Source organism: Silurus aristotelis, assembly GCF_946808225.1.
Source record: "Silurus aristotelis genome assembly, chromosome: 25".
NCBI classification, from domain to species: Eukaryota; Metazoa; Chordata; class Actinopteri; order Siluriformes; family Siluridae; genus Silurus; species Silurus aristotelis.
The window spans coordinates 6827143-6852557 of record NC_139598.1 but is presented as its reverse complement, the minus strand read 5'-3'; the positions used below and the strand labels follow the sequence as shown (position 1 = coordinate 6852557).

The following is a 25415-nucleotide window of genomic DNA, read 5'->3' as shown; positions in this document are numbered from 1 at the left end:
ATAAAACATTTTAGATCTCTACCTCTTCTTTCAATCATGAGTCTATTAATGAGCTCAGGCCCTTGATTAGCTGCATCAGGTGTGGCAGATAACTACAATCTTTTAAGAAAAAAAAAGCCGATTTTTGGATGTTTTAATTGATTTACATTTTTTCCTTTCTGTTCAAGAAAAAAAAATATATATATAGATACATTTCCCGATTTTTAACTTTTCTAACAGTTCACTGCAACAAATATAAACAAGCAAATGGCAGCAGAGGAAAGTCTTTTCGTTCTTACTCATTTTCTAACCAGATTGTTACGACCATTTTTGTCTGTACACTTGATGCCTGAATTTTAACAACTGAGATTTGAACCGAAAACATTTTTACTCTGCAGCTACCTTCAATGGATCATTAGAAAGGAATTAAAAACGTTCTTAGTGTCCTTTTTGTCTAGAAGCTTTCAGTGCAGATGCGGTGACGCTTTCAGAGCAGACACTTTGTACAGCAGCAGCATGTCAGCAGTGAAAAATAGTGTCTGTGTGGAAACATTTCAAGGTTTCTCTGAAAAATTTCAGACAGTCATTTGTAAAAAGAAAGAAAAAATTCTATCGAAATATGTGTGCACCTTTTTACTTTCTCTAGTTGAAATGTTCATTTTTGTTCTGGCCTTTCCTCAAACATGATATTGGGCTCCTCTTGACAGAACTGTTATTGCATGTGGCATAGTTGGAAGTTAGCTTAAGCTATAAACCCCTGATCCAGCATGGACACTTCAGAATAATGACTCTGTTCCACAGCTCAGCATGTCACAAGGCTAATGAGAGTTATTAATCACGGCTGAACCAGCAGCTCAACCCAAGGTTACAGAGTTGATGAACCCATGTCCATCATGTTCAGTGAAGTATAATAACGTTATGAAGATGAATAAAGTTCTGCTGAATCTGGAGTTTGTGCTGCTGCGACACACTGACTGGACTACATTTTTGTTCATATAAAGAGAAAGCTGCAGTTTTAGATTTTCTTTTGATTTTCTATAATTTGTTTCACAAAGGACAATGTGTTCTGGCAACATGGTTTAGAGCATGAACTGACAATATTCTACATATTATTCAAGAAATTATCGAGACACTGAATTTTCAAGCCATATGTGGTTCTTCTCCAAACTGGTACCACAAAGTCAGAGGCAATTATATAGGATATCTTTGGATGTGGTAGCATCAAATATTCCCTTCACTTGAATTACAGCAGGAGACCTCGGGCATGACAATGCCCCTGTAGACGTGAGCTCCATAAAGTTATGGTTTACATGGGTTGGGGTAAAAGATCTTGAGTGGTGGCTGCACAATTTGCATATTTAAATTCAATTCATTTTTATTTGTATAACACTTTTAACAATGGACATTGTCTCAAAAAGCTTTACACAGATAATGTGGTAAGAAAGAATCAATAAGATTGTTTTTTATAAGTTTAAGGTTGTCCCTAATGAGCAAGCTGGTGGGGACTGTGGCATGGCATAAGAAAGAAACCTTGAGAGGAACCCATCCTCATCTGAGTGGCACTGAATATCCATTTATTACAGCTAAATGATGTTGAGGTGTGCAGTGCTGGTGAGCAAATGCAAACTGTAGTTGTGTGTCAGTGTAGCAGACTGTTGACATTAACTACAGTCCAAATCCATTCACAAAGCTCCAGTTTTACTCTGTAATTTCATGGATACCCAGGCTGTTGATGAGAAACCTTCCCCAGCTGCACATAGTGGCCTTCAATCGAAGAGAACACCATACAGAGGCAGGCTGGCACAAAGTGGGCAGATCTGAGGAGAGGAGAAGGCCAGGAACAGTGGTCACTGGTACCTCAGGAGCATGCTTAACGAGAGGGAAGAGGGGTGACGGAGATGATTTTTTATGGATTATTAAGTATCCTTAATTGTTGTATAAAAGTTAAGGACACTGTGGAGATGGGGACTCCGGCAAGACTCGCTATGGCAGCATAACTAAAAGGGAGACCCAGAAGGTAACACATAGAGCAGGATCTCTGGGATAAGACACAACCCAGAACACCACCATCAACAAAGCTGAGTAAACGTGTGCGAGTGAGAGTATATCTCAGTTCATATATCCCAGCCTGCACCTTCTGATCTAAGTAGGCATGGGGGATCATAATGGTACAGAAGCTCATTTAGATACTGCAGTGCAAGACCTTTAAGTGCTTTTTATGTCAGTAGTAGTACTTTATAATCGATTTGAGATTTAATTGTGAGCAGTGTAGGCCGATTAACACGGGTGATGTGGTCATATTTTGTAGATCTAGTGAGGACTCTTGCTTGCTGCATTCTGAACTGAAGCTTATTTATGCACTTACTCCAACACCCAGACAGTAAAGCGTTACAGTAGTCTAATCTAGATGTAACAAAAGCATGAACAAGTTTTTCTGAATCTTGTAACAACATCATATTTCTAAGGTGAAAGAAGGCGAGCCTGGTAATATTATTCACATAAACCTAAAAAGAAAAATACTAGGGTCAATAATCACACCAAGGTCTTTGACTGCTGTACACACTGAGACAGAAACACCATCCAGAGATGATACGTAATCGGAAAGTTTACTTCTAGCTGCATGTGGTCCTAGTAAAAGTACTTCAGTCTTATCCGAGTTGAGCAGAAGGAAGTTATTAAGCATCCACTGTCTAATGTCCTTTACACACTCCTCAACATTGTTAAGATGATCTCTCATCTGGCTTTGCTGAAATATATAAGTGTGTATCATCAGCATAGCAATGAAACCTAATACCACGTTTATGTATAATTTCACACAGAGGCAGCATATATGAAAAGAAAAGAAAAGCAGTGGGCCTAAGACAGATCCTTGCAAAACACCAAACAATCTCAGAGAGTGTGGAGAACTCACCATTTACATCAACATGTTTAATTTTTAAAAGATATGTTCTGCTTAACTGTTCTACTTATTTCAGCATACTTTAACTTTCAACATACTTCATTCCTTCCATCCTTTATTCTTTTACTCACTAGATATGCAGAATTGTCAGGATTTTTTCCTTTTAAGATAATTTTTCACATACATGGTACACATGTGTACAAATTTGCATAGATAGATAGATAGATAGATAGATAGATAGATAGATAGATAGATAGATAGATAGATGGATAGATGGATGGATGGATGGATGGATGGATGGATGGATGGATGCCCTTATCCAAATCATCTTACATAAGTGCGTAGAAGTCTCTATCAACAAATTCATTCTGATACTGTTTCACCAGGTTACTAACAGTAACATCAGAAAACATCTAGAAAACATGTTTATGGTCATATACTGTATGTTAATATGTGATTTGAGATGACAGTAATGAAAAATTTAAGACAAATCAAATATTATGAACATGAGTAATACAAATTAATATTGCATTCCTGTGTATCGTGTTTCATTTAAACCTAATTTGTACTGTTTTCTATTTTCCGGGGGGGGGGGGGTTCATAATAATTTCTCCTGAATTATTTTCATATAAAAATCTAGCAATTTCAAATTGGTCATTATATTTTCAGATATATCAAAAAACACACCAAGAAATTTAATTAACTTCTCTGATCTTCTCTCTTTGAGCTGATGACAACAAAATCATTGGCTTCATTTTCAAGGCCAATTTTGTTGTGTTGTGAAACTGAGAGGCATGTTTATGTGCCCTTTTTGCGTTGCTGCCAAAAACAGCGGTGATTTCGGTTTAGGGTGACGTCGCTCACAGCTGTCTAGGCACCAGAATGAGTTTGCTAATGGATGCCCTGCTTAAGGATAAATTAAGTTCCAAATTACAGTGTCTTAATTAAAAAAGGTTCAAGGTGTTCTCAGAGCCATAGTGCAAGGACTCAAAAGGGTAATCGGAAAAAAAATCAGAGGCCACAGGCTTGCAGCAGGGCGCTTGCTAAAATGATAGATTTTCCCGCACAAGATGGCTTAAATGAAGCAGAAAGATGTATTCAGAAAGTAATGAGTGCCATTAGATAAGACTCCTGGATAGTCTGCTCCTTTGACATGACCTCACTTTTAAAAGAAATGGACTCTCCTGACCAATAAGAGAAGCTTCTCTGTGTAAAAAAAATGATAAGCCATCCCACAACGATCATGGTGGGGGTGCAACAGTGATGAAGTCATGAAGACTGCCGAATGCTGAATACGGTCATTTAAAAAGGTCTCTTCATAACGACAACGGGATAGATGAATTCTTTTACAGGATTGATTACAGGCCTGATTTTCATTAATATCCTGTAGCGGAATAGTCGATCTCTAAATATAGGCTGCAAATGCTTCATCAACAGTGTGTGAACGCAGAATGCCTAGGGCAGTTGTGTTAAATAAAAGCCTTTTCAGAATTCAAATGAGCAACCACTGAGCATGAAACATTGGGCATGCTGTAGATACACTGATGAATAGAAAGTTGATGTTATATCATGTATAACATTATGCCTTATGTCTAACCTGCAAATTAGCAATTAACCATTAACATTCGCATTTATGGCATTTGGTAGAAACCCATATCCAGAACAGTTCACAGAAGTGCCTTGTGGTCTGGATCCAAAACACATTTTCATGCTTTTTCACCAGCTTAGTTTCATTAATTTAAAAAGAAAATAAGTGCCTATTGGAGAGCAAACAGCCAGTGACTCAACTGTTGACACAGTAAAGGGAAATTCATTCTACTATCTAGGTACCATGACAACGAAGAGCCTTGATGCATATTCTCTTTGTACACTGAGATATGGGGCCTCAGACTTTTCTCTTTTTTCGGCTGTGTTTTAAATCTAATGGCCAGCTATAGGCAGAGGTGGGAAGTAATGAAGTACAAATACTTCGTTACTGTACTTAAGTAGATTTTTTTGGTATCGGTACTTTACTCCACTATTTATTTTTCAGACAACTTTTTACTTTTACTTATGAAATTTTTACACAAATATCTGTACTTTCTACTTCTTACATTTTCAAAACCGGCTCGTTACTTTAGTTTTAATCCATTGATTTGGTGAAATATATATTTTCTTTTTTTAACTAGTTTACAAATCTAATAATGAGCAGGTAGAAAGCAACAAGAAGTAAAGTTAAGGTGGATGAGCCAGAGGGAGTCAGTGATGTAAACATGACTGAGAACAGAGACATACCCGATCACATGATCATCATCATCATCATCATCTTTTCTCTGCTTGTGTTCTATATGTTGATGTTCAGCCTGGACACATTCATTAGGTAACAACATTTTTAATTCGTTTTGTATTAACACATATTTATATATATTTGGCTGTCAAAATTCAATAGTTTTCAACGGCACTAAATTGTATTACCGCGCCATCAGTTCAGCGCGCATTTCTGTTTTTACTATTTTTATAAAAAATATAAATACATAAATAACTAAATATAAAAGAAGCGAAATTAAAACCTCCAGCAAAACATACACTTATTCACGACGTCCTTTCTTTACTTAGATATAAAATAAATAAATAAACTCCACCGAAAAATATTTTTAATCAGTAAACATTTGTTTTATTTATGTGCCAAGTCTCAAATCAAACACCAAATGTTTTACACAATTAATCCTCTGGGTGGCGTTTTGTGGGTTTTTCCCGCATAATGGCGAAACGAACTTAAATTACTGTCTTTATTGATCGTACAGATAAAAACAATACATCATTCAAATCTGTAAAATGTCTATGAAAACCTTCTTGATTTGACTTGAAGCGATGCAGTTTCTCCGGTATCACCTCATTAACTGTCCGTGTGGACACATAGCAAAGGTTCCGTTTGGTGTCCTGCTTATTTACGTCATTTAAACCACCATTATTACTTTAAAATATTTACAATAATTTTTTTTCTTCATGCTCTATGTTGCATATATATTTCTCTATGCCCATGTTGTTTAAAGTATTAAAAACAGGAAGTATTAATATATGGTACATTTAGAACAGATAGAAATGTGCGATTAAGTTGCAATTAAATCTTTAATTTGATTGACAACCTCTGTACATACAATGTACACATTACATAGTATATCTTTTTTTTACTCCTCATTACATTTGCACTATTTTTATCTATATGTATCTTTATAACTTTATATCCTCACTGTACATTCTGCCCAACATTTCACATGCATGTATATGTGTGCATATAATGTGCACACACACACACACACACACACACACACACACACACACACACACACACACACACACACACACACATAGATATGTATTACTTCAACTTGCACATTTCTTAAATGCCATAATATTATAACCTTCCACTTCTGCACATTTCCTCTTCAATGCCATAGCCTTAGAACATCTGTCTGTACTTCTTAATGATGTCCACACATCTCTGCACTGCTATAGCCTTTATATTTATTCCCATGCTGTACATATGCTACATATTTATCTTCACTAATTGCAAGATTGCTACTTTTTGCAATTCTGGTAGATGCCAAACTGCATTTCGTTGCTGTGTATGTATGTATGTATGTATGTATGTATGTATGTATGTATGTACAGTACAGACCAAAAGTTTGGACACACCTTCTCATTTAAAGAGTTTTCTTTATTTTCATGACTATGAAAATTGTAGAGTCACACTGAAGGCATCAAAACTATAAATTAACACATGTGGAATTATATATGGAATTATATACATAACAAAAAAGTGTGAAACAACTGAAAAATGTCATATTCTAGGTTCTTCAAAGTAGCCACCTTTTGCTTTGATTACTGCTTTGCACACTCTTGGCATTCTCTTGATGAGCTTCAAGAGGTAGTCACCTGAAATGGTCTTCCAACAGTCTTGAAGGAGTTCCCCGAGAGATGCTTGGCACTTGTTGGCCCTTTTGCCTTCACTCTGCAGTCCAGCTCACCCCTAAACCATCTCGATTGGGTTCAGGTCCGGTAACTGTGGAGGCCAGGTCATCTGGCGCAGCACCCCATCACTCTCCTTCTTGGTCAAATAGCCCTTGATGCCTTCAGTGTGACTCTACAATTTTCATAGTCATGAAAATAAAGAAACTCTTTGGATGAGAAGGTGTGTCCAAACCTTTGGTCTGTACTGTATGTATGTATGTATGTATGTATGTATGTATGTATCTATCTATCTATCTATCTATCTATCTATCTATCTATCTATCTATCTATCTATCTATCTATCTATCTATCTATCTATCTATCTATCTATCTAATACAATATAATATAATATAATATAATATAATATAATATAATATAATATAATATAATATAATATAATATAATATAATATAATAAATATGATGTGAGGTCCAGTTTCCAGTGTGACACTAAAACAGGTAGAAGTAATAACTACTTTTTACTTAAGTACATGTCAGAGCCAAGACTTCTTTACTTTCACTTGAGTGAAAAAGTAAAAAAAGAGTGTCTGTACTTCTACGTAAGTAAACGATGTGTGTACTTTTGCCACCTCTGGCTATAGGAAGCCAGTGGAGAAAGCATGGGAGAACTAAGTCAGGCTTGAAAACAAATTGTGTAGCCGCATTATGAATCAGTTGCGAAAGTCGGACACATGCTGAGGACCTGCCAGGAGTAAGGTGCAGTAATACAGACTTGAAATCACATATGGACCTGAGTTGCCTCTGTGGATAGAAATGACTGGATCCTCCTTATTTTATGAGGAGAAACCTGCGAGCACGACAGTTTAGTGATGGATGTTTTTTTCCCCCATCATTTTGTCTAAACCGTAGAGACTGCTGTTTGTGAAAATCCCAGGAGGTCAGCAAATATCTTGCACCAACAGCCTTAGTCAAAGTCCCTGAAATCTAATTTTCCTCCCATTGTAATACTTGATGTAAAGCTCTTGACCAGCAACCGCCTAAATTTTATGCAGTGTACTACTGCCACATGATATAACAAAGTGCTTATTCCTAATAAAATTGATGGTGAGTGTACATTTTGCAAATAATTTCACAAATCAGTTATATAAGTATGTATCAGTATTATCGATAATATGTTATTAATGTCAGGGTTTTAGTATGTGTGCTGGTTAACCACATTTTGGATCATTTCCAATTCTATGCATATAGTTAGTTCTCAAACCTCTGACCCAATTACCAGTAAAATGCAGCTATTGTGAAATATCAATCATTAAACTTAATTTCAGTCATTTCAGTTAGTTAACTGGTAAAGGTTTGCTGGTGAAAGCAGACTAGGGGGAACTACTAGTGGATTATCATTAGTGTTCTGTGGAGTAACAGCTATAGTAAACATTACTGAAAAGTATGTATGTTGCAACACTTTCATCATTTATGACCACAAAATAAGACATGAAAAATACCACAAAAGGCATCATTGCTAAGAAAATATTGACGTGATACACATAAGTAGTTCAGCGTTTACTGATACGCAGCTGTTAGATGTGCAGTGAATCAGCACAAACTTCACAAGGGTCGTAGGAGGCACTTGTCAAACATATTTCCTAATGAGCAATGGTTCTTTATTTTGCAAACAAGCTAAAGTACATTCTATGCATTCTAGCAAAGCCCAGCTCAATTATTCTGACTTTGAGGACATAAACAGTCTCGGGTGTGCCCAAGTGCTCCTAATTACTAAAAAGCCTTCGGTATGGAACTAATTGATTTTCCATTTAATGAGAACTGAGGTAATGGTGCTACAGAAAGTTTGTTAGCTCTAAATATCAGCTAAATATCTAGCACAGATGGGCTTTTGGAGGTGCTGTAGTGGGTTTTTGAACAGCGTAAAGATGGCCATTGCAAAAGCTGACATCAGCAAACTGCCAGACTGTCCCATCAATCTTCATCATCTCTGTGCCATATTTAGAGACACAAAGTACAGATACATTCATGCCAGTCTAGTAAGCTTCATATAACATAAGTTTTTAAAGGTCACACTGTGGGATAGCAATAAATGTACAGTACAATTTTTACATTCTCAAACCAGCCCCACACTATGCTTGAATTTATCCATTTTAATAACTATTTGGATAAATTAGTAGCCAGTTTATGTGCCAATTACAGCACAACAACCTGCCCCTTAAATAGCCTTTTTAAGGTACTTTAAAGTTTTTTATATTAAAATATATTGTATGTAGCAAAATGATTCAGATACCTAACTTTTCCAACCATATGTGCTTCTTCCACAAATGGTTACCACGAAGTTTGAGGCATACTATTGTATATGATTTCTTTTGATGCATTAGTATTACATTTTCCCCTTAGTTGAACTGCGTGATTCAAACCTGTTCCAGCATGACAATTTCTTTGCGCGAAGCAAAATCAAATGTAGATATGGTTTTCTGGCTTTCACTGAAGGTTTTTGAGTAGTCTGCTATAGACTTCTGACCTCAACATGATTGAACACCTATGCGATGAATTGGGTGAATCTAGTGCAATGTCTTCCTAAAGGAGTGGAGGTTATTGTTATTATAACAGCAACTGGAGACTAAATGTAGAATGAGATGTTCAAAAAGCACAAACAAATCTTATGGTCAAGTGTCCAGAAATGGACACTTTTGTCCAAATAGTGTATTTAAAATATGGGCCAAAAAAGGTTAAATACATCTCATCCTAAAAAGGCTAAATACATCCCATGGTTGTGAAGCATGTCAGCTTTGGGTCAAAAAAAGCCATGAAGCTGTAAGCTCAGTTTCCTATTTATTTATGGGTAAAAACCTAAAACAAAACCCATGCCTCACATCACATTTAATTGTTATACATCAAAGATGGAACGATAGCACACAGGTTCGTTATATTTCAACGTTACACCCACTGCACTTGCAGCATCTAATGGGAAGAGTGTGTGCATCAGAAAATGTAGTAGAAAGTGTACACCATAGTTAGCTGTTATATCCAAATTAGATTTCCCCATTCCTGCTGAATAGAAAACCCCGACAGAATCCCACTTAGAATTTGCAGTGTTTTTTAATGTTTATAATGGGATTGCATTGGTTTTAATGGAAATTGTAATGGTACCTGTGGGTCTCTAGTGGTAATTTAAGCTTGATAAACTTGATAAACTGCGATTTTAATAAAAAAATATTTGATGCATAAATCTTTTTTAAAAATTAAAAAATATATTAAAAGGTACAGACAATGATGCATGTACAACAACATAGTTAAAATTGTCTTAACAAAATATAAATAGCGTAATATGATTGGTTTCTATTAATATCAGTGGCTATGTTTGACACATTTTGTATCAGGGGGTCCCTGCCCCATGTCTCTATCGCCTAAGGGGTCCTTTACCTAAAAAAAAACACTGAAAACCCCTGCCTTGAACTATTCATTTGTATGCTTGATTTCAATCAATTATAATAACCTGAGTCTACATACAGTATGTCTGTGAAATTAAAATGTAAATATATTAATATGCCTTTTTGGGGAAAGCAGAAATTAAGTAACAGTATAATTATGTAGCAACACCACACCAGCTAGGAAATTTTAGACAATTTATTTCCACTGAAATTTAGTTTTACACAGTATCATTAGCTAGTTCACAAATACTCAGCTAATGAAAGCTAGCTAATCAACAAGTTCATCACATAATGTACGTAACTACATGATTTGATTTATTTTTTTTAACTGTATAAATAATTAGATAAATGATAGGACATTAATCTAACACACTTTCTATATTTAGGTTTTATCTTTCACACAGTCAATCACACTTTATCAGACTAGCCTTAGAATGTTCCAGTAATACAAGGGGAGATCTATCAGCATTCTAAAATCAAGATTAAGCAACCAATTAGTTTGATGAGTCCCACGGGATCTCACAGCATTAAAATTGGTATTCAGCTCAACACCCAAGCTCTCCGAATACATTCTTTCTGATAACAAGAATTATTTAGTACCAAGTTCACTTTTTCAAATCTCTTAACAAATCTTTCTGCAGTTTCAAACATGCAGTTTATTTCATGTTATTCACTGCAGTGATCAATAAACATGTTTCAGGTAGGATATATATATATATATATATATATATATATATATATATATATATATATATATATATATATATATATATATATATATATATGTTTCAGTTAGGATATATATATAAAGACATCAGTGCTAGTTTGCTTCACAGTAGCCCTAATTCCTTAGTCTTTCATTAAAGTTGTCAGATTTCCAAAAGTTCCTGTAATGCTGATTTTTCCTTGGAATTCATGCACATTTATTGAAAAACACAATCACATGTAAATTACCAAGAGGAGATGGTTTGTGTGTGGTGGCAGTTACAAAACTCTATAAAAAGGAATGCTCCTAAATTCCTTTAACCACAAAATGACATTTAACCAATAACAGTGAATGCCACTTAGCCACTGCCGCATATTCGATATAAACACATAGATTCTTCCTCTTTTGATATGGTGGTATGTTCTTATCGAAACATATTCCTGGATTTGTCTGTTTCTGGATTGTTTCCTTTCAAATGGATGCAAACATTTCTCTGCAGTTTGTGTCAAAATAATGAAACTCTGGGTTGCTGGTTAAGGCATTGGACTGGTAAAGGCATTGGATTTTAGTCGTTAAGGCATTAGTTCAATTGTTAAGACTTTGGACTTTTGATTAAAAGGATGTGAGTTCAAATCCCAGCCTCAAACCTTGACTTGACTACTCAGCCATATTAAAGAGATAGATGTATGTTGCCCTGAACAAGGGTGTCTGCCAAATAATGTAAATGTAATGTAAACTTGTACCACAGACACACATCTGTGTGAAAGTAATAAAAAATTATATAATAATATAATATTAAGAGTATACTTTTTATTTTTGCAACTGTAAAAAAAAAACAACTATACATTTTAATGATGTTTAAGACGTTAAGCAGAAGGACAGAAGACTTTTGGAAAGGGCACTTTCCATGTAAGCCCTATTCAAGCGTAAATATACAGATAGATAGTAGTTTAAAAGCAGCTACATTAGTTTTGCATAATGGCGTTGTTATTACTTATTTTTATAACATAGGCCAAAGAAATTTGGACAAAACATTTTTCCCTGCTCCTCTATAAAGTCCCAAAATTATAATGAACTGAGCTGAAACACAGCCTCAGTGAACGCCGCTGTCATTGTCTCAGTCCTCATTAGCCAGAGGCGAAACAGCAAGCAAATTGTTTAGCGTTTAAATATCCTCAATGATGCATGCGAATTGGCTCGGATTTATGATCTCCTGCTCTCTGACAACCATAATGGCTTATGCAAATGAATGATTAATTGGATTTAGGGAAGAGCCGGGAGTAAATGAGCTGCGTAAAGAAGAACGTTTGAATAAATGAAGTATGATAAATATAGAAGTGTGATGTTCATGTTTTTTTTTTGGACACCTGCTCATCAAAGATCAGCTTTATTCTACGCACTGACAATATCTGTCCTGAAACATGGTGATAAATAGAATTTTTTAAAGCATTACCAATGACAGACCTCTTTATATAGTGTGTTCTTTTAAAATACAGAGGTGATACCAGCATCTGTCAGTCAGGCTAGCATTAACCTAAGAAAACAATATGGAGTGTCAGTTAATTTCTTTTCCATGTTTAATAAATGTACTTTTCATAATTTAGATTTTTAAGAATTTTAAGATTCTTTTGAAAAATCTTCAAAAAAAAAAAAAAAAAAAAAAATTAAATAAAACAAATCTGAACATGCATTTTATTCGGGATTCATTTAAAGGACAGATCTGGACCTTTTGGAATGTAGGAAGGTTTTTTTTCCTATCACGTAGTGTCTTTAAAGGATGCTACACTACAAGTTCTTGTTGAGAAATATTCCACACACTTTTCAGCAAAGGTTTGTGGACACCTGACTATAGGATTTTAGTGGGCCTTGTAAACATTCCATTTTACACTCAGTCCCTTTTTGCTGTTATAATAACTTCCACTCTTCTGGGAAGATGTTTCACTGGATTTTTGAGTGTGGTTGTGGAGATGATTGCTTGTTCAGTTACAAGGGCATAAGTAAAGTCAGGTACTGATGAAGGGTGAGGGCCTGGGGTGCAGTCAGCATTCCATTTTGTCCCAAAGTTTTTTAATAGGGTGGAGATTATATTCCACTACAACCCATGTAAACCATATTGTCATGTAGATCGCTTTGCACACAGGAGCGCTGTCATACTAAAACAGGTTTGGGTTTCCCAGTTCTATTAAATTGTATTCTACCATATCCAAAGACATTCTATACAACTAGGTGCATCCAACATTGTGGTAAGACTTTGGGGAAGAAACACACATGGCTGGAACAGTCATGTCTCCCAATACTTTTGACCATAAGGGTTACACCTTATGGCCAAATCTTTATACAATTTCTTATACAAATCATTAAATAATAACAGAAGCTATAAATATGAGGACAAATGGCGGTTTGTAAAAAGTACTTGTACTTAAAAAGACTATGTTGATAGTCAAATCAGCGTGTTAGCTACAGTAACTTTAGCTGATGCACCCAGTGTTGTCAGCATGGTACCTGCCAGTTTTAAACCTAAATAAAGTTATTCAGTCTAATTAGTTAATGCACTGCAAGTGCAAGTAGTTCCAGGCAAGTAGTTCTTTATGAATTATAGTTTCATATCACTCCACCAGGTTAACTGAAGTAATTAGCCATCATCAGGCTCCATCAGGCTAACAAATTCTGATTATTTTAATGACTTATTTATCGCTACAGAAATTGAAATGAATAAATGAATTCAAATTACATTTGGAATTAGCAACAGAGGCTTGAAATGTTTTATTTTTAAAGTAATTACACACAAGAGAATTAACTTTAGCTTGAATGCACACTCATTAAACCAAAAAAGGGGACATGCCAAATGTGATCAGAAACTAAAAATTCATGTGTATAAAGAAAGATTCCATTTTTCACTTAAGCTGTTGTCAATAATATATTTTGTAACAATCTCACTTTTTAAATTAGAAAAGAATGCAAAATAAAATATTTTTCACTAGTAGACAGAAATACTAGTCTGTCTGTATACTGTACATGCCGAGTTAAAATTTTACATATGCAGTTTTTCATGTCAGCACTTTATAACAGTCAGAGGTAAAGATTTACCTTTAGGTTTTCTGACATGAAGTCTTCAGGGTCATATTAGATCATAACTTTTTATATCTAACTTAAATGAAGTTGAATTATATTATGTAACAAAAATAATTTCTTAGAAATAAAAACCTCCAAAAGCCCATCCAAAATTAAATTTTGGACACACCTAGTGTTTTATAATTTTTAAGAGACACAAGCTTTTTTCTTTTTGTTTATATGCAACAAACATTGACCAAAAAATATAAATAAATCACAGATTTGAAACTTTATTTACAATTTGTTATTTGCTGTTGAAAATCCTCCTTAGCATGAATTACACACTCCTGGAATCTTTACAGTTTTTTCTCCAAACATTCAGCTAAAATATTCTTCGATGCCTCTTGTACAACTTGCCAAATGAGTTTTTTGCTAGTTGGATATTTTTAACTGCGATCCACTTCATCTCAGAGCAGTTCAATAGGATTTGGGTCCAGTGACAGCGTAAGCCATTCCATAATAGATAACACTCCAGCTAAATGTTTGCACTCTACATACTTGGAAATATGCTTCGATCATTGTCTTGTTTTATGGTGAAGTTAGTTCCAATTAGCTACAGTCCCCATGGACTTGAATGATGATAAAGTATGGAATGGTAGCATGTTGGTTCAGCATTCCTTTCACCTGGAATAAGCACCAACATTCTCTGCTCCAAAACAACCTGAAACCAGTAAGATTCCACCTCAATGATTGACTGTATGTGTAAGGCAGTCGGCTAAAATCTTCTCTCCTGTTCTTATCTTATAGAACCAAACTCTGTTAGAACCCATCTTTTAGAACCAAAAATGTCTAATTTGGACTCATCTGTCCACAGAACTTTTTTTCATACATTCAATGTCAAATTCCTTTGTGCATACGAACAACAGGAACATGCAAGTGTCTCAAAAACTATAAAAGACTATGTGTTTCCAAACTCTTGACAGGTTCTGTAGGCACATGTTTCTCAAAATGAATTATTAAGCAAAGGTGATACAAAAATATATAGACAATGGTTCAAATAATTGGCTGATGGTTATAAACTTAATATATCAAATTACTGAATGGTATATAAACAGTCAAACCAGAGAAGCAATGAAACTGGTAATGAAAAAAGTTTACTCAGTGCTGGGGTAAGGTTTGTAGGCTTATTTCAACGTCTGGCATAATATAAAGGTAAGTGGGCACAAGTGCAAAATCCTTTGTCTACAGTGCAAAATTACATTAATAGACAAAAACAGGAGACAAAGGGACGGAAAATAAAAATAAAAAACAATAGCCACAACCTGAATTGTAAAACGTTAAACAAGAAAACATCTGAAAACAAAAACCATAGAAATATAAATAGAGTAGAAAAATTAAGTAGAGTAGAAAAATAAAGAAAGTAATGAAACTAACTTGTTTCATTACTTGCAGCTTTCCATCAAGATCTAGATCATGCTTGTGGTCATACGAATAGCAATTTATGCAAGTTTAGGACCCTCAGATTCTCCTCATATATCTTCTAAGCCAGAAAATAGGGTCTATGGAGACACAATTTTAATACCATGCACTACTGCAGTTAATGCCATGATTATTTGGAAAAGGGGTAGTAATAAGTAAGCGAGAAAAACAGTGATGTCCGTAGAGACTCTTTATTAAGGTCTTATGTGGAGATGGAACAAACTAATGAGAGTAAGTTAATTAGTTGTTCCCACTTGTGTGAAATAGGTCACATGTTTACATGTTAGTGAGTGCTAGCATTTTTTTTTTTTTAAAAACCTTTATATAAAGAAACTTCTAGAAATATGCATGTTACTGCATATAAAGAAAAGGAAAAAAAGTTAAATTTTGCATAATGTCTGGTTCAACGCATACAACCCAAAGGTATAATCATTATGACTCGCAAACCATGGAGGCGAGTGTGACATAGAATTTTCATTACTTGCTATTTAAAACTGAAGCAAAACTGTAAAAACAATGTAATTACCCAGAACATATAGGTTAAAAAAGGAGCATTCACACCATCACAGAAGTTAAAGCAGTCTGTAGGGAGTGCGTATTAATATTATCAGTTTTGCTGGTTTCGAGCAGCAGCAATTGCAAATACTCAGCTTAGCTGGATGGTGAATTATTAGATAATTTTGCTCTAATATGCAAGACACATATAAAACATACTCTATAGGCATAATCTTTTTAAGAAAACAGTTGTTTAATGTCCACATTGCCAATATGTGCCAGAGAGGAAATTGTATGCAACTTTGATGAAGAAATATATAATATTTTCCATTTTCCTAAATTAAAAATAAATAAAAATAAAATTTTACCTTTGAGTTGACCCTCCTTGTATTTTGTTCATTGTAACTGCAGGCTGAATCTGGAAAATTCTGCCTTCAGTTACAAAATGAATTGTTTTACTTGTTAATAACACGTTAACGAAAATTCATTTTAACAGCACTAATTTTTATTGATTATTGCAACGCACATTTCTGTTTGACAATTATAAATAAATAATAAAATTATTAATAAATATGAAAGAGGCTAAATTAAAACCTTCAACAAAACACACATTAATTCATATTAAGTCCTTTCTTCACTCAAATATAAAAAAAAAAATAACCTTCACAGAAAAATTTTTTTTTTAATCGCAAAACATTTGTTTCACTGACACGACAAGTTTTAAATCAATCACCAAAATCTACCATAATGCACATTTTAACCATCCATGTAGAAACATAGCAAAACTTCCATTTGGTGTCTTGATGATTTGTGTAATTTAAAACACCATAATTACATAAAATATTTACAGGAATATTTTGTCTTAATGCTTAATCTTGAGTATGGTATCAATACATACATTTGCATAAAGCCTCCATATGTGTTCATGTCCATGTTGAGTATTTAAAACTGTACAGTTAGAACAGATAAGAATGTGTGATTTAATTGTGATTAATCACCAGTTAATTATCATTAAATTATTAAATATATATACTGTATATATATATATATATATATATAAGAATAACCACGACTTTTTGCTGTTTGGTTCCACATTGCTTAGTATAAGGTGAGCCCAAGGTTGCATGCTCTTACATTGTATGTATGTATATATATATATATATAAATCAAGTCAGTGGTAAAGAAATGCGCAAATGTCTGAATAGCTCAAGGTTTAAAAACCATTTATAGCATTTATATACAATGACAATGTACAGTATCAGCTTTGGCCAGCAAACGATCAAGCTCAGCCATTTCTAATGTACAACCTCTGATTGGTGACTGTTCACTGTGAATAAGATGGATAGTCCAATCTCGAAGTATTCATAACTGTGCAAGGACACTCTTATCATGAGGCACGAGGTCAAATTAAACCATCAGAGGCCATTCAAATGGATCCCTCCTACAGTGAAAAAAGGGATTTTCTTTTTTAATAATAGCACAGAGCTATCAACGATTCATAAACTACTTCATATGAATGCCTGTGAAAAGGACAAATGTCACAATAACGCATTGAGTGCTTCTTCTTCTTCTTCTTCTTTTTTTTTTAGAGGCAATGTGAATTTTTATTCAGTACATTTTTCCCTTGTGGAGACAGCGACCTAAATTCACAGGAGTGAACTTTGCATTCAAACGCCTCCCTCCGCCTGCAGGTTAATACATTCAATGTAAAAAAAAAAAAAAAGGCTTTTATATAGACTCTGTATAAGTTTCAAAAGATATTATATTTAAAATATTCCTCATATGAATGACTGTACACAACTTTCCTCATCGCTGAACTTTTAGCTGCTCTTATTATCATTTATGAAATGCAAGCCATCAGAGAAAAACTGGGGGTTGTGGGTTTATCATTACAGAGAGAAAATGGGGGTGGGGGATAGAAAGAGAGAGACAGAAGAATGGACAAAATTACACAAAATTGCTAACTTGTCTACAATAAAGGTATATATGCAATCAAGAAAATAATAATGAGAACAAAAACATCATTGGCATTATGTAAAGTTTGGGTTAATGGAATAGTAATGGAATTATTTTGTATTTATTATTAATTAGTATTGAATTATATTTTTTTAACCCTTTACTGTTGTCTTGGGGCTGTTTTATGGTTGGTAGTTCCGAGGCTATTGTGATGGCTAATCAGTTCATTGTGGATAGTTTTTCACAAAACCTGAGACATGATTAAGACAAGCACACAGGATGTTCAAATCACAGGAATGATTAAATGTGATCTTAAGAAACTCAATTAAAATTCTTGATTGAAGAAGGAGGTCCACATGCATAAACTAGTAGGACTATAAAAGAACTTAAACAATTTTACATAGAGGACTGGGCCAAGTTCTCCAACAAGTGATTTCATCTTGATTAGAACTTATCAAAAAAGATTAATTTTCCATCAGGTGTTACAATATGAATTGTAAGGATTATTTAGAATTTAGAAAATATGTCTTATTATTATTATAATTTTATTTGCAGTAAAATAAAAACATTATATATGATTAACATTTATAATTACAGTACATTATACATATATATATATATATATATATATATATATATATATATATATATATATATATATATATATATTCATTCATTCATTTTCTCCCACTTATCCGTAATCCGGGTCGCGGGGGCAACAGTCTAAGCAGGCCCCCGCCTTCGACTGCTGCCCAATCCTCACAGCACCGTCCCTTACGGTCCCTCCTGCAGGTGGTGAGCCCACGGGAAGGCGGCCCCACGTCACTCCGACGTCACGGACCTTGATATTTCCCTCATAAGGGACCCCCGGAGCACAGAGGGTTAAGGGCTTTGCTCAAGGGCCCAAGAGTGGCAGCTTGGCGATACCGGGGCTTGATAGATTTATAGATTATAAAACACTAGCAAACTCATCCAGCAAAATAGCAGTGTTATATATTGTTTACATATAATGGGTAAAGCTCTATATTACCAGTCAGAAAGTGAGAAGCCATTGTTGGGCCCTTGAGTAAGACCCTTAATCCTCCTCTCTATGGGAGAATGTATCATTGCTGACCTTGTGTAATAAAGTTTATGTGAATAAGTATCACCCTTGTGTAATGTACATGTAACAAAAAAAGTCTTACAATACATTTCAGGAGTGTGATTATTCATACACCATCTTTTGCCCTTATTTAGTGCTGCTCATTGTATTTACATATATTTAATAGATCAAGGAGCAACAGCAACACATTTGGCTCTAATTGATCATTACACATTAATATGTTTAGCGTTTCTACATAAGTCAGAAAAGGTCAAGGACATGGTCATGATATTCGTTTTCAATTCTGGCTCAAGGAGAAAGCAACCAAAATTAAACGTGGTATATGGTAATCTACTTAAGTTATTTTCATAATGTAATTAACACTCCTTGTTCTCTCACAGCAGGCCGAGATTGATTAAATTATGAAAGTAAATTATAAAAGTGTAGAGGTCTACAAGTTCAGTGAGGATTGACAAAATAAAGACTGCAATGTTTTCAGAGCTCACGGTGTAAAACTGATTATTACACCAAAAAGGTTTGCGAATGTTTTACTGAAAAGGCTATAATAACCAACGAGAATTTGTACATTTTTGTACATTATTTAGCATGCTAATTATTGCCCAGAGGAAGCTATATCTCTTTAAACTAATTGTTAATAGTTTGAAAAATCTGCAAGTAAACTGAGGTGGATGAAACAAACAGAAGTCATAATTAATCAGTGACAAGTTAGTTGTACTTTTTTAACTGCTAGCATTTAGCAAATTATGATTCCATACAATAAACGACACCTACAGAAGTGTCTGGATGTAAAACACTAACAGACGAGGCACAAAAGAACTCAGTGTGATTGAGGCACTGAGGAACTCAATGTGAATAAACATAATGTGATTATTTTAGGATATTTGAATGTTTTTTTCTGCACTTTTTACCTTCAGTTTCGGATAATTGCATGAATTTATGAGTGTGGACTTCAGTATTGTTCAGGATGTTAACTTTCAGTGAATTCCGACAACTTCATACCGGTAGAAATGCTCATTATCTATGAATTATTCCCTGAGTTCAGTTGTCGACACTTATTTTGGTCTGACTTTCCTTCCTGGTGTCTGTGCAAGTCATTGTAGCGGCAAAACTGGGACACTACAAACTCTTCCTAAAATGCCCCGTTACTGCAGACACATGTTTGAATGCGCCTTCTCTTAGATGTCGAATAAGGCCAAGATTATTAAATCGAGACATTCACAGCAACACCCAGGAGAATGACAAAACACAGTCACCTTTGCTCAATTAGGAATTTAAAAACCTGTGTACAAAAGAAAAAATCCATTTCAATGCCTACTGTGTTTTTCTATACTTAAACATTTTCCCTAATCACATCTCATAAATGATAGAAAAACTTTAATGCTATGTATACATAAAATCCTATACTTTAAACGCATCAGGATTAACAGTTTGTTTAACTGTGAGAAAAATTCCTCACAAAAAAGAGCTGAGACTATATAGTCCTTTTTAATGACTGTAATGTTGAAATCAATGTTGTACAAATCAGTGTAATTATTACACACCCTCTTTGCTTTCCAGGCATCATTTGCAAAGGATATTTAGTTTAAGCAAAACATTGTGACATATCGATATTCATATTCTAAGTATGTGATTTAAACTTACTGCAGTTCAGCGGGTCTGCAATTATGCATTAACAACTGCAGCCTGTGTGATGTTTCCACCTACTCTAAGGTCTTTATAATGATGCAATTCAACGAAAACATGAAGATTAATCATGGATCGTTCTAATCGTGATATTGCATTTATTTTTGCTATATACATTTTTTTGGAACACACCATCTTTCATGCCAGTCTTTTGTTATTTGGTTACTTTTAATAAGCTGTTTTAACGGTTACTTTTGTTCTGTAGTTGAATGAATTTTAAAATAATATTTGTGGTTTAATTTATTTATATATTAATTGCCAAATTTTCATGCACTTGAAAAAAAATGTATTGTTATGATTGGGAAAGGTCAGAGTTTATTCAAGTCGACATTTCAATGGTGTGGAATTCTAAAGTTTTATGTTACAGAGCGAAGAATTTTTTACTTAAACAGACACTAATAGTCGAGCTATGGGTCTCTGCACCGTGTGACCTCGGTTAGACAGGCCACGTCACACACTATAAAAGTGTCTTTGAGATTCACTGTTAGTTATTTGCCACTAATATTCCGAAATGGGTATTACAAGCCCGAGATAATTCCACTTTTCATTTTCAATAGTGTAGATTCTAGATGCCTTTCTTTGTCTGTTGGCCAGGTCAGGGAGAAATAAAAATCTGTAAATTCAACCCACAGCAGCACAATGCATAGTTTTGTAGATGCATGTCAAGTGCTTCAGTTAATACTCACATTAAACTTCAGAATTGGGAAATAATGTTATAATTATGATTTGACCGCAGCATTATTGTTGGTTTACACTGAATGCTGCAAAAACAACAAACCTCCAGTGAGCAGCAGTTCCGTGGCTGGAAATACCTTGTTGATGAGAGAGGTCAGAGGGAAATATCCAGACTGGTTCAAGCTGACAGGAAAGCTATGGTAACTCATTACATACACAGTGAGTAGAGAAGCAACACAGAATGCACAAAATGTATTATCAAACCTTCTTAGTGGATCAGTTACAACAGCAGAAGACCACATAGGTGTCCCACTCCTGTCAACCAAGGACATTTACTTGAAGTTACAATGGGCACAGGTTCACTGAACCAGGACAGTTGAAGATTGGAAAAAAGCCACTTGGTCTAATGAATCTTCAGACCCCAAGTAGGATAAAAAAAATTTTGTTGAGTACACGAATATATCTTGCCTTCTGTCAGCAGTTCAGGCTACTGGTGGTGTTTTAATGGTGTGAGTAGTGTTTGCTTTGGCTAACATTAGAATAAAATCTCAACCGAATATTTCTAAGGCCTTGTGAAATTTATTAAACAAAAATAAGAGACTATATTAATATTAGTATTAATATGGGGTTCTTAATAGTGACAAGTGATTGCATATTGAAATATGAAATAACACTGTTGTGTACATTTATGAACAGCTTTCAGTTTTTAAAAGGTAATTGTTTGCGACTGCATTACCTTACAGGCAAATTTCAACTCAGTGTCTTATTTTATAAACTGCTTATGTGCCATAAGACTGGTGATGGAGTTAAAATGATGAGGGGGAGGTAAATAAGAAGTTTACACAATCTCCGAGCTTTACTGATCATCAAATGAGTTCCAGATTGCGTGATGGTAATAGTCATCACACTGTATGATGCAGAAAACAATCTGACAAACATATGAATCACGAAGAAGCAACAAACTCTGTGAGCTGCAGTCAGGAAAGCCTTTGAAGTTTACAGTGCACTTCAATCATGCACCGACTACGGGCTGCACATTACACTGGCGTTAAAGTGAACATTACATAAGAGGAAAGCCCATTAATATTTAATCACATCCACAGAAAGGCATTTTGAGTCCATAAAGCATCGGAAAACCTATGTAATGGCCCTTATTCATCATAGCTGCATAGAAACAATCACAGATCAGCGTGAATAGAATGCCGCATGAACAAATCTTTATCTTAAATTCATGTGTTCATGGATTGTATGACAATAAAACTGATAAATGAGCACCTTTTAAACTTATTCATACCAAGAAAAAGATACTTGTGTAGTGAGAATAAATGAGTTTTCAACTTATTAAAACCATGCAGAATGAAAACTTTAAAAATAAAATGTAATCTCTTTTTAACAGTGTATCAGTGAGGGAAGAATAATCCCAATCGTTTGACTTTTGAAATCCTTTGGTGTATAAATCTAGGCTGTAAAATGTTTTATACTTATAAAAAAAACAAAAAACAGGCAAAAACAGCAAAACCTTATTTGCAGGCATGTAATCTGTTTACAGATATGCTTTAATTTATTTGAGCATTTCATGTATGCTTATTAATTCTGCTTAATATTAATGAAAGTGAAGCTCTGAAACAGCCTGTGGCATTTTTTTAATTAATATGAACTATGTTATAAATATCCTCAAAATTGAGCAATATGAAAGCATCTTTTAATAACTTAGATGTGAAGTCTGTTTATGCCAGGTTTATACACATTGATGGTATCACCACATACCTGTTTCCAGTTTAATATCACTTTAGATTAGTATCACTGTTTACTTTAACTTCTGGATTTTGTGTTTCTTACTGTATTGATTGTGTTGTTGTTGTTGGTCCTTGTACTTTTGTCATGCTTGTCATATAATGAAACCTTCATGGTGAAGCAAATATACAAACAAAGATAAAGACAATGTAATGAAACGTTAATTAACATTAAACATAGACTAAACAAGAAAATCTAAACCTGATCAAGGAATCCGAGCAACACCCGTGTAAGACAAAAAAAATTAAAGACAAAAGGGTGCAGTAAACGGTAACACTCTATACAAGTGCTTATCATCGGCAAACGTGAATCAAGTGTGAAACCAATAATTTGCTTTGTGCAGTGACTGATGGGAAGTGTAGTCTCCTGGCATAATACTGACAGTGCTTCTAGTTTCTAACTTTAGTCTCATTTAGATTTTCATTTCATGTGTTACACTGTATTTGCACTACTCAATAATAAAAGCATACAATTAAATCCATCCTATTAAAAAACAGCTCACATTTTAAAACCTGTGTGTGAAACTATTCAATGATTATTATGTTAATTTCTATTTAAAATATATATATTCCTGGCTGTTAAAACGTTATGCTCAAATTCGCACCGTCTTTAACGAGGCACTACAGGTGTGCCGAAGACTAAACTGCTGAATAAGAAAACAGTCAGTGGAATTTGCATAGCCTCATTTTGCAATCGGATTTGACCGTATGCCAATTTAATGAATAAGGTCCAGTGTATATATATTTAGGAATAACATCAGCTCAAATGGAGGTACGAAAGAAAATTCGAAATTGCCCTTGGCCTTATTGTACACAACACTAAAATAAATGATCTCCCAAAGGCATTATTACTGAAGAAAAACACCCCCTCTGACATGATGTCAACTTTATTTTATGCAAGATGGGTCTTCAAACAGACCGTACACAGTATTAATTTGGAACAGATCGTGGGCTGTCAGAGACCTTGAGCAACCTTCCTTCAAATTATTGTTCTTTTGAAAGAAGCAAAAAGTAGCAAGATCATAAATTTGCATGCCCCAACTGGAGTGTAAAGTTCTCACTGGTTGAGGTTAAGGTGAGGGTTATTATGACTTTTAATAATAATCTTAATTTATATGCCACTTTTTTTTATTTGGAATCAAAAGTGGATGAAATATTAAAAAGGAATAAACCAAGTATTCATAATAAAGCACTTTAATGCAGTCGAGTCCCACTGAGGTACAGCCATGAGCAATGTGATTATTATTTTATTTCAGTTACCCAATTAAAAATAACCAACCAATATTAGTATATTTATTATTTAGTTTTTAGTCTTAATTTGTTTAACTGGTCACTTGAATTAAAAAGCATTTTACTATTTTTTTGTTACAAGTTTTGATAGTGGGAAGTGTATCGAAAGCCCTTTACCATACTTTAACAATGAGGAGGGCTAATCTGCCTACAAGTTAATTCTTCTTTTAACTAACTTGTATAGACAGGATATTCTGTGGGAGGTGGTAGCTTAGTGGTCTGAAGGTCATGAGTTCTGGATAAAAGCATCTGCAATTGTATAAACTTACTTTCGGCTTCTCCCATTAGGGGTCGCCACAGCGGATCATTTGTATGTTTGATTTAGCACATGTTTTTACACTGGATGCCCTTCCTAACGCAACCCTCCCCATTTATCCGGGCTTGGGACCCATCCCAACCACTAGACCACCAGGGAACATGTTTGTAAATGTAAATGTAATTGTATATTTAAAAAAATTCTTTAAACAGGAAGGACACCTCTGAGGAAAAACAGTTTTAGACATTTGACCTTGCTATGACTTTGAACTTCTTTGAATCAAATCCTAAATCTAATCAGTTGATCTACTAGTTACTGGATTCACACATTAATGAGAAATTTGGACCAATGCACATACTGTATTACCCGAGAACATAATGCTTAATTGTAGTGGGAAAGGCATACCAAAAAAGTTAGCATGATGTGGCTATGGAACCTGGGTTCATTGGGTTTCTGGTGATTTACAGCTCATTTTACCTGGTGATTTGCAGCTTATTATGCTATATATATAAAAAACATGAAATAAAATTTATCCTATTCACACTGTCTTCTGTTGAAGAGCCTAAATCATGGAGTGTATAGCAGGCTATACCAGATCTGCCTGTTTATTTATGATTTTCATCTTTAAATAAATCTTGGTTGTGGCTCTTGCTTGTTTTGAATACA

General features: G+C 34.5%; 1 long non-coding RNA gene across 1 annotated transcript in view; it reads right to left on the bottom strand.

Moving 5' to 3' along the window:
- LOC310720030 overlaps window positions 1–25415 on the bottom strand; it is a 75294-nt gene that overhangs the window by 4628 nt on the left and 45251 nt on the right. The gene's annotated exons all lie outside the window — the stretch shown is intronic.